A 7,641-nucleotide genomic window follows, 5' to 3' on the forward strand; every position below is an offset into this window, starting at 1 on the left:
ATTGAGGACAAACTGCAAAGATAACCTTAAAGTATTTCAAGAAAAAATAATTTGATTACCAAAAGATTAATAAAAGATCTTAGTACGATGAGTAAAGTGCTAAATATTGTTTTTAAAAAAACAATACTCTCTTTAAGGTCAAAGTACGAAAGGCAGGTGGGAACTGAAGACTATTTTAACCTGATCTCATATACTTGTGGTAAAAATCATGCACCCCCCCCCCAAAAACAATGAAATCCACTTGATCCTTTCTTTATTCATTCTAAGAATTAGATCAAGATTGCATTTCTAAACATAAGATGAACTTATTTTCATAGTTGTTAGTTTCATTTATCATAATTATCTCAGTCAAACTTGCTTTTATTTTCTCCAGAATCTGTGTTCCCATTTTTATGGACAAATTTTAAGTGTCTTTATCTCATTATGAGATAATGAGAGGCACTCTGCTCCCGCTCCCCTGGGACTGACCCCTGATCTCCCTTGTATATCTCTAGTTCTACTGCACCTCTGACCCCTACAGTCAACCCTTGGTATCCACAGGGGATTAGTCTCTCCCTCATACTAAAATCCATGGATGCTCAAGTCCCTAATGTAAAATGGCATATATTTGCAAATAATCTAAGCACATCCTCCCACGTACTTTAAATCATCTCTAGATTTTTTTTTCTGAATATCTTCCATCCACCATTGGTTGAATCAATGAATGCGGAGCCCACTGATGTGGAGGGCCAACTATACATTACATTGATTATGGACTCCTTGCACAAACACCTTTCCATCCAAGCACACAGTATCCTAACAACCCCAGACCTTTACTGCTGGTGCTCCTCTCTGCATTTGAAACTGGGCACCAGGATCTAGATCTCTCCTTTCTTTCATAAATAAAAGACATCATTACTTTCATGAGTGTGAATAAAAAGTAATTGCAGATGCATAGCATAGAAATATATATACATATATAGGTATGTACATATATATGCATATACGTATGTACATATTTATACATATTTATATATTAAACATTGAAAAATCATTGGTATTTTTAGCCATTTAAGAATCCATGATAATATGCATTTTTATGGGTATGTGAAAATGTTAAGGATTATGAGTTTAATGTATATAATTAAATTGGTTTTAATTCTCTAAAATCTTAGGCCTTACATAGCAAGACTAAATGATTAGAGTAACTGTGGGAACTTGGGGAGTTACCAGAGTTGGCTAAAAAATGTTCTGCCAGCAAGATCTTGCTTCCATGACAAACAACCAGAACATTCATTAAATTAAAATCATGTTTGAAGCAAAATCCTATTTGCATGACAAACAGCAGAGCATCAGTCAGAACAAACACCAGTGTTGAGGACTTGGTAAAAATTCTACAGGAAGAAAAAGCATCAAAGGGAAATGGGTACCAAATTAAGGATGAAAAAGGGGAGGCCAGAGGCATAGGACTTTTGCATAGAATGAATCCTGTCACAAGTTTCAGCCAAAAAATGTTCAAAAGAGGTTTTGGTTTGGTTTTTATCTTTGTAAAATGAGAACAAAATCCAACTGAAAAGAAAGAGAGAAGGGAAGGAGAGAAGGAGAGAGGAAGAAAGGGGTTGGGAGGGGAGAGAGGGGTATTGAAAGAGAGAGACTGAGAGAGAGAGAGAGAGAGAAAGAGAGAGAGAGAGAGAGAGAAGGGATTCTTTCTTCCATGAGAAAGGAATGCAGGCATGGAGTCTGAAGGGAGATAATCATCCAGCCCAGGAGCCAACAGCTAAAGGGTTTGGCAGGCTGCAGGAAGCAGGTGTGCTTGGCTGTAAAACAAGCATTGCCCGCCAGGCCCTGGCTTTGTCCCAGACTCGTGTGTAACACACCGGCATGTGGAGCTGGTGATAAAGAGGGAAGGATGGGAGATGCAAGACTAGAATCAGAGTAATAAACAGAACCCAACCGTCTCACACATCCTCAAGCCCCCTCAGCATCTTTCCTACTCAGAGTTTTGGAAAAGGATCTTCCACCTGTTCCTCAGTCCAGCTTTAGGGACTGAGTTTGTTGTCATGGTGAGAATGTGAGCTCTGGATTCAGAAGTGACCTCATCTAAAAATGGAGACAAGGGTAGATTTCTGTGAAAATTAAAAGATAATAGGTGTGAGTATGCTGGGTACACAGCACGTGCTGAATAAATGGTCAGCCACTTCCCTCGGACATAAGCAGAGCCCATCTTCTCTCTCAGTCTAGGTAACATCATGGTTACCAAATCTAGGTCTCATCTAATCTTGTGAAGAAGATCTTTGATATGCATTCCCTTCTTCTTTAATTATGAAGTAGCTTTTGTTATTGGGAGGCAGCATGAGAGCATGAAGTGAAGAATAATACAGGAGGTGCCCTGCACTGGGAGCCAAGAGAGCTGGAAATTACCTTGTTTTCTCCCCTAGGTACTAGCATGACCTTGGGAAGATCCCATTTCTATATTTCAGTATCCTCAACAGTATTAGGGTTCTCCAGAGAAACTGAACCAGTAGGAGGTAGATAGATATATAGATAGATGATAGATAGATAGATAGATAGATGATAGATAGATGATAAGTAAATAGATAGATAGAGATAGATACATACATATTTATATTTATATATATTTATATATATCTATCTAAAATAAGGAGTCAGCTCATGCAATTATGGATGCTGGGCAGTCCCAAGATCTGCCGTCATCAAGCTGGACACTGGTGACCCATGAGAGGCAATGCTTCAGTCCTAGTCTGAAAGCCTGAGAACCAGGAGAGTCAGTGGTGTACATTCCAGTCCAAAAGCCAGTAGGTTCAAGAACCAAGAAGAACGATGTTTCAGTTCAAGTCCAAAGGAAGAAAAAGCTGATGTCCCAACTCAAAGCAGTCTGGCAGCAGGCGTGCCCTCTTATTCTGGGAGAAGTCAGGTTTTTGTTCTATTCAGGTTTTCAGCTGATTTCATAGGGCCCACTCACATTAGGGAGGACAATCTACTTTACTCAGACTACCTATTCAAATGTTAATCTCATCCAGAAACATTGTCACAGACATACTCAGAATAATATTTGAACAAATGTCCAGGCGCCATGTGGCCCAGTCAAGTTGACACATAAAAGTAACAATCACGGGCTTCCCTGGTGGCGCAGTGGTTGAGAATCTGCCTGCCAATGCAGGGGACACGGGTTCGAGCCCTGGTCTGGGAGGATCCCACATGCCGCGGAGCAACTAAGCCCGTGAGCCACAATTACTGAGCCTGCGCATCTGGAGCCCGTGCTCCACAACAAGAGAGGCCGCGATGGTGAGAGGCCCGTGCACCGCGATGAAGAGTGGCCCCCACTTGCTGCAACTGGAGAAAGCCCTCGCACAGAAACGAAGACCCAACACAGCCATAAATAAATAAATGAATAAATAAAATTAAAAAAAAAAAAAAAGTAACAATCACATCAACCATACTATGTGGAAGGAAAAAGGTAGGTGAAGGATGAGTAGAGCCCAGAAATGTAGAATTTAAGACCCAAGAAATACACTGATATTTTAGCATCCTCCAGAAAACAAGATGAAACATTTAGATTCTATAGAATACTTAGAAGGAGGCACAGAGGAAACTGACATCTTATTGCATTATGAAAAAAAACTGGACATGGATTTCTTAGGAAACAAATTCTTAATGGTGAATAAGAATAGTAATATCATTACTATTTAGTGTGTGCCCACCATGACCCATGCATTTTACATGCGGCATCTTAGTTACTCCTCACTGTAACTGTTAGACCTGAGCTCCATTAGGTCCATATTGAGGAAGAGGCAGAGGCTCAGAGGGGTTGAGTAACATGCCCAAGGTCACTTAACTAGTTAGTGACAATGCTGAGATTTGCCTACCACCAAAGCTTCTTCTTTTAAATTGTGGTTTTGTTCCCTGTAGCATGTATTATGTCCTGATGCCTAGGACATTGCCTGGCAAATGGCAGACACTCAACAAATATTTGTTGAATGAATAGTGACTGACACCCAGATAATCTTTTTTCTTCTGCCTTTGTTTTCACCAGGTCTCTCTCACTGGAACATCATCGACCCTACTCACCTGTCCAGGTTTGCCCTGTTCCTGAGTCAGTCAATCCTGAATAGAGAAAGAAGATGATCCTTAACCTCAACCCCATCAGCTCATGAGGTCTCAAAAGTATTGAGTTTCTCCTATATAGAAATGGACCCTGGAAACCCATAGAACCCCCAAAGTTTAATGCTTCAAATCTATCTCCCCGTAGGACACTAGAAACAACATTCATGCTTGCTCTCTGATTTTCCTTTCCAAAGAAGCATACTGTACACTTTTAGGTACTCTGATACATGATACACAATAAAAATTCACCATCAACAAAATATGAGTTTGCATTCTGATCCTCCACTTTGGACTTATGAATTGGGGCAAAAAAATTAAACTTTTAGAGTCTTTCCCTATCTATAAATTTTGTATGCTTTTCCCTGGCACTTAAGGCTATTTTGGGGACTTAAGCACAGTGCCTGGTATATAGGACAGGAGGATGAAGGATGACCTACTAGTTATTGTCATTGCCCAGTCTCAACCTCCAGTTTCATCCTACAGGAAATGTTTCGTTCCTCCGGAGAGAAATTTCCGGTGTTAACATTATTCAAAATGCTACCTGAATCGAATATACTTTTTGGACTCTGCATTAGAATAACTGTCCTTGCCAGGGTCTGTTTTGCTAGTTGAGTTGGTTCTCCCTACCTCACACCCCTCTTCTTGGCTTCTTAACATATTGGCTCAACAAAATACTCAGCTCTTGTGATTTCCCCACCCCCACTGCCTACACAGTCCACCAGCCTTCTGGAGTGGTCTTTACATAGGCATGTGTCACTTTCTCTATTAAAAAGTTCCCCTTTGTTTGAATTAACAGCCTAATCGTCCCAGTTCACCACTTCCAAAGTGACTCCAGTAAATAGAAACCAGAACGTTTGGAAATCGCCTCCAGCCCTCTCCGTGCAAGTCTCACATAGAAATCTCTGGCAGCTGCATGCTTTCCTAATGACCTTCAATTGCTCAGAGAATGTATAATTCATTCTCCACCTATCTTCACTAATCCCACTTTCCTAAAGTAAATATTAACTGAACTTATCTGCTAAAACAAGCACCAATCAAGTCTCTTATCAAATGAACTCAGAGGCAGAACAGAAAGCTGAGAATCTGGTCCAGAGGAAATTGTATTTATTGGGAAGGCAGATCTAAAACACCCTTTGGTGTGCAATTGCATTCAATCCAGTTCAACAAACCTTTATTTAACACTCCATATGCAGGTGGCAACAAGGCTAGAAAGGATAGAAAACTGGATTAGAGTTAGAACACCTCATACTAGAAGAATTGGATTTGAATTCCACCTTTACACTTGACCAGTTATGAACTTTGGGAAAATTACTGCTAGGCTCATTTGAGGTGGGATAATACATCATTACAATTACCAGAAACCCTCAACACCTCTCACCCACCTCCCTGACACACACAACTGTCAGTAACGCTCCCGGGATTTTGTAGAGATACGACAGTGAGTATTTTGTATAATATTAGAAAAAAAAGTTGACATCTTGGTGCACGGATCATGGAAGTAAAAGTTGCAATGTCTCTAGCTCAATTCAAAGGAGAAAGTTATTCTTTTATTTTACAAAAACTTATCATCTCAATGCCCATTAAAATATCTTTGCCAATCCAATTCTATTTTATTTCATTCCAGTCCCAATATCCTCACAGCACGTTTGCTTGCTGCTATCATGGACGATTACAAGAGTAAGTCTAGAAATGTGACTTATACCTTAAATTCAGAGGCATTTGTTCCCAAAGGAATGATCTGATGATCTCACTTTTTTGTTTGAGGTTTTGGATGGTACCATCTTGGGAAGCCTCCCTCCTTCTGGATTAGGCCACCTAGATCATCATCACACCAGGGATGTTATGTTGAGCATGAATACCTGACCCATCATCCAGTATCAATAAATAAGGAGTATCAAGATTACATAGATGACACATAGGAAATAGTTCCAGCTTTTTCTTGCTAAACACACAGCTGCAAAAGGCAATTTTAAAAACTTCTATGAGAAAAGGTTACTCTCTAACTAGATAATGGATCCTTTCTGATAAACAAAAGAGGAAAGGAAAGCAAATCACAAAGTTGAAAAAAGTTTAAGACAGTGCTGATGGACTTTTACCTCCAAACTTACTTTTGTTCCATATGCTTGGGTTTCCCCTTCTACCAGTCTCCCCAATAAAACCCTCTCCTGCCTCCTTCCCAGGGATTTGATGATGGACTGAGAAAATGTTTGTAAAAGAGTCAGGTAGATTGTCAAGTCCTAAATTTGGCAGAGATTGTCACCACGATTAGCCACTGGAATAGGTGCTATAAACAGTAAACAGATGAAAATCTCATGACCCCCAAGTATACATGAGTGCAGAGCCCAGTGAGAGCTGATTAGAGGCTCTCCAACAAGAAAAATCCACTAAGAGTTGTGTGAGAGGAATGATGATAGACCGAAAATAAAAATGTTTAGGAAAAGACCTGTGCTATTGAAAGAAAGTCAAAACCAAATGGGACAATTATAGAGAAGAGGTTACAAATGCCTTAGAAACTTTCAAGGAAAACAATTTTTGCCCTCTGCAGGGACCTTCCAATGCACCCTCAGTAAAGCATCATTAAACCTGCATGGGCCTAATGAGGTAACTCAACATCATCCAGTTATTAAACAAACAAAAGGTCTGCTCTAATTTGCCAGAGAGTTCTCCAACCCACACACCTTCCCTGAATTCAAATTAAGGAATTAAATATTCTGATTTTTTTGCACCAGCCTGTATTCATATCCTTTAATTTACAGAGTTAGGGACAGAAAAGGCAAGACAAGGGTATGTTAATGAGTTTATTTCTCTCGTCAGCATCTACCCACCAGTACTTCCTTTCTAAAGGAAAATATGAACTAGCAACACATTTCATTGCTCTAAATACCCTTGGGGATAAGAGATATAGTAGAAAAATAATAGGAAAAAGAAGACTAGAAAGAAAAAGACAAAAGTACATGGGTGCCTCTCAGATTATTTGTGTTCTTTTTTTCTCCATTATTCAATTTTTTCCTACATATTTTGATAACATGGAAATATATTATTTTTAATATACCCCCCAAAAGTTTTCAGTGGGCAACCAAACCATACATACTTGGCCATTTGGATCCTAAACTGATGAGGCTAATATGTGAAGAATTATTCCTGGCATCTCTGTAACGAAAAAGAAATAAAAGACAAGGACACACAGAGTTTTTTATCCAAGATTATTCTCCTCAGGTCGGAAGTTTTTATAATGTCCAAGTCTCATGATGTAACTTCAGTGGAATTAAATGTGAGAACTTGTAGATAAAGTGAATCCAGCCACAGGCCCTGTCTTCCTCCACTCCCCTGCTCCTATCTCAAGGTACAGAAACTATTTCCCCTTAAGCCCTTGTCAGGATTGCAGATGGCTAACAGGGCTGGAAGTCTTCTATTAGCACAACACAGATAACCGTAACTGCTACCCTGTCTGTCCACATGGATGAAATCAAAGTCTCCTCCAAATAACCAAAGAGCAGAAGCTACCAATTTAGATTCTACCCACATGAGTCGTTTATT

The sequence above is a fragment of the Balaenoptera acutorostrata genome, chromosome 5, assembly GCF_949987535.1.
Source record: "Balaenoptera acutorostrata chromosome 5, mBalAcu1.1, whole genome shotgun sequence".
Classification (NCBI taxonomy): Eukaryota; Metazoa; Chordata; class Mammalia; order Artiodactyla; family Balaenopteridae; genus Balaenoptera; species Balaenoptera acutorostrata.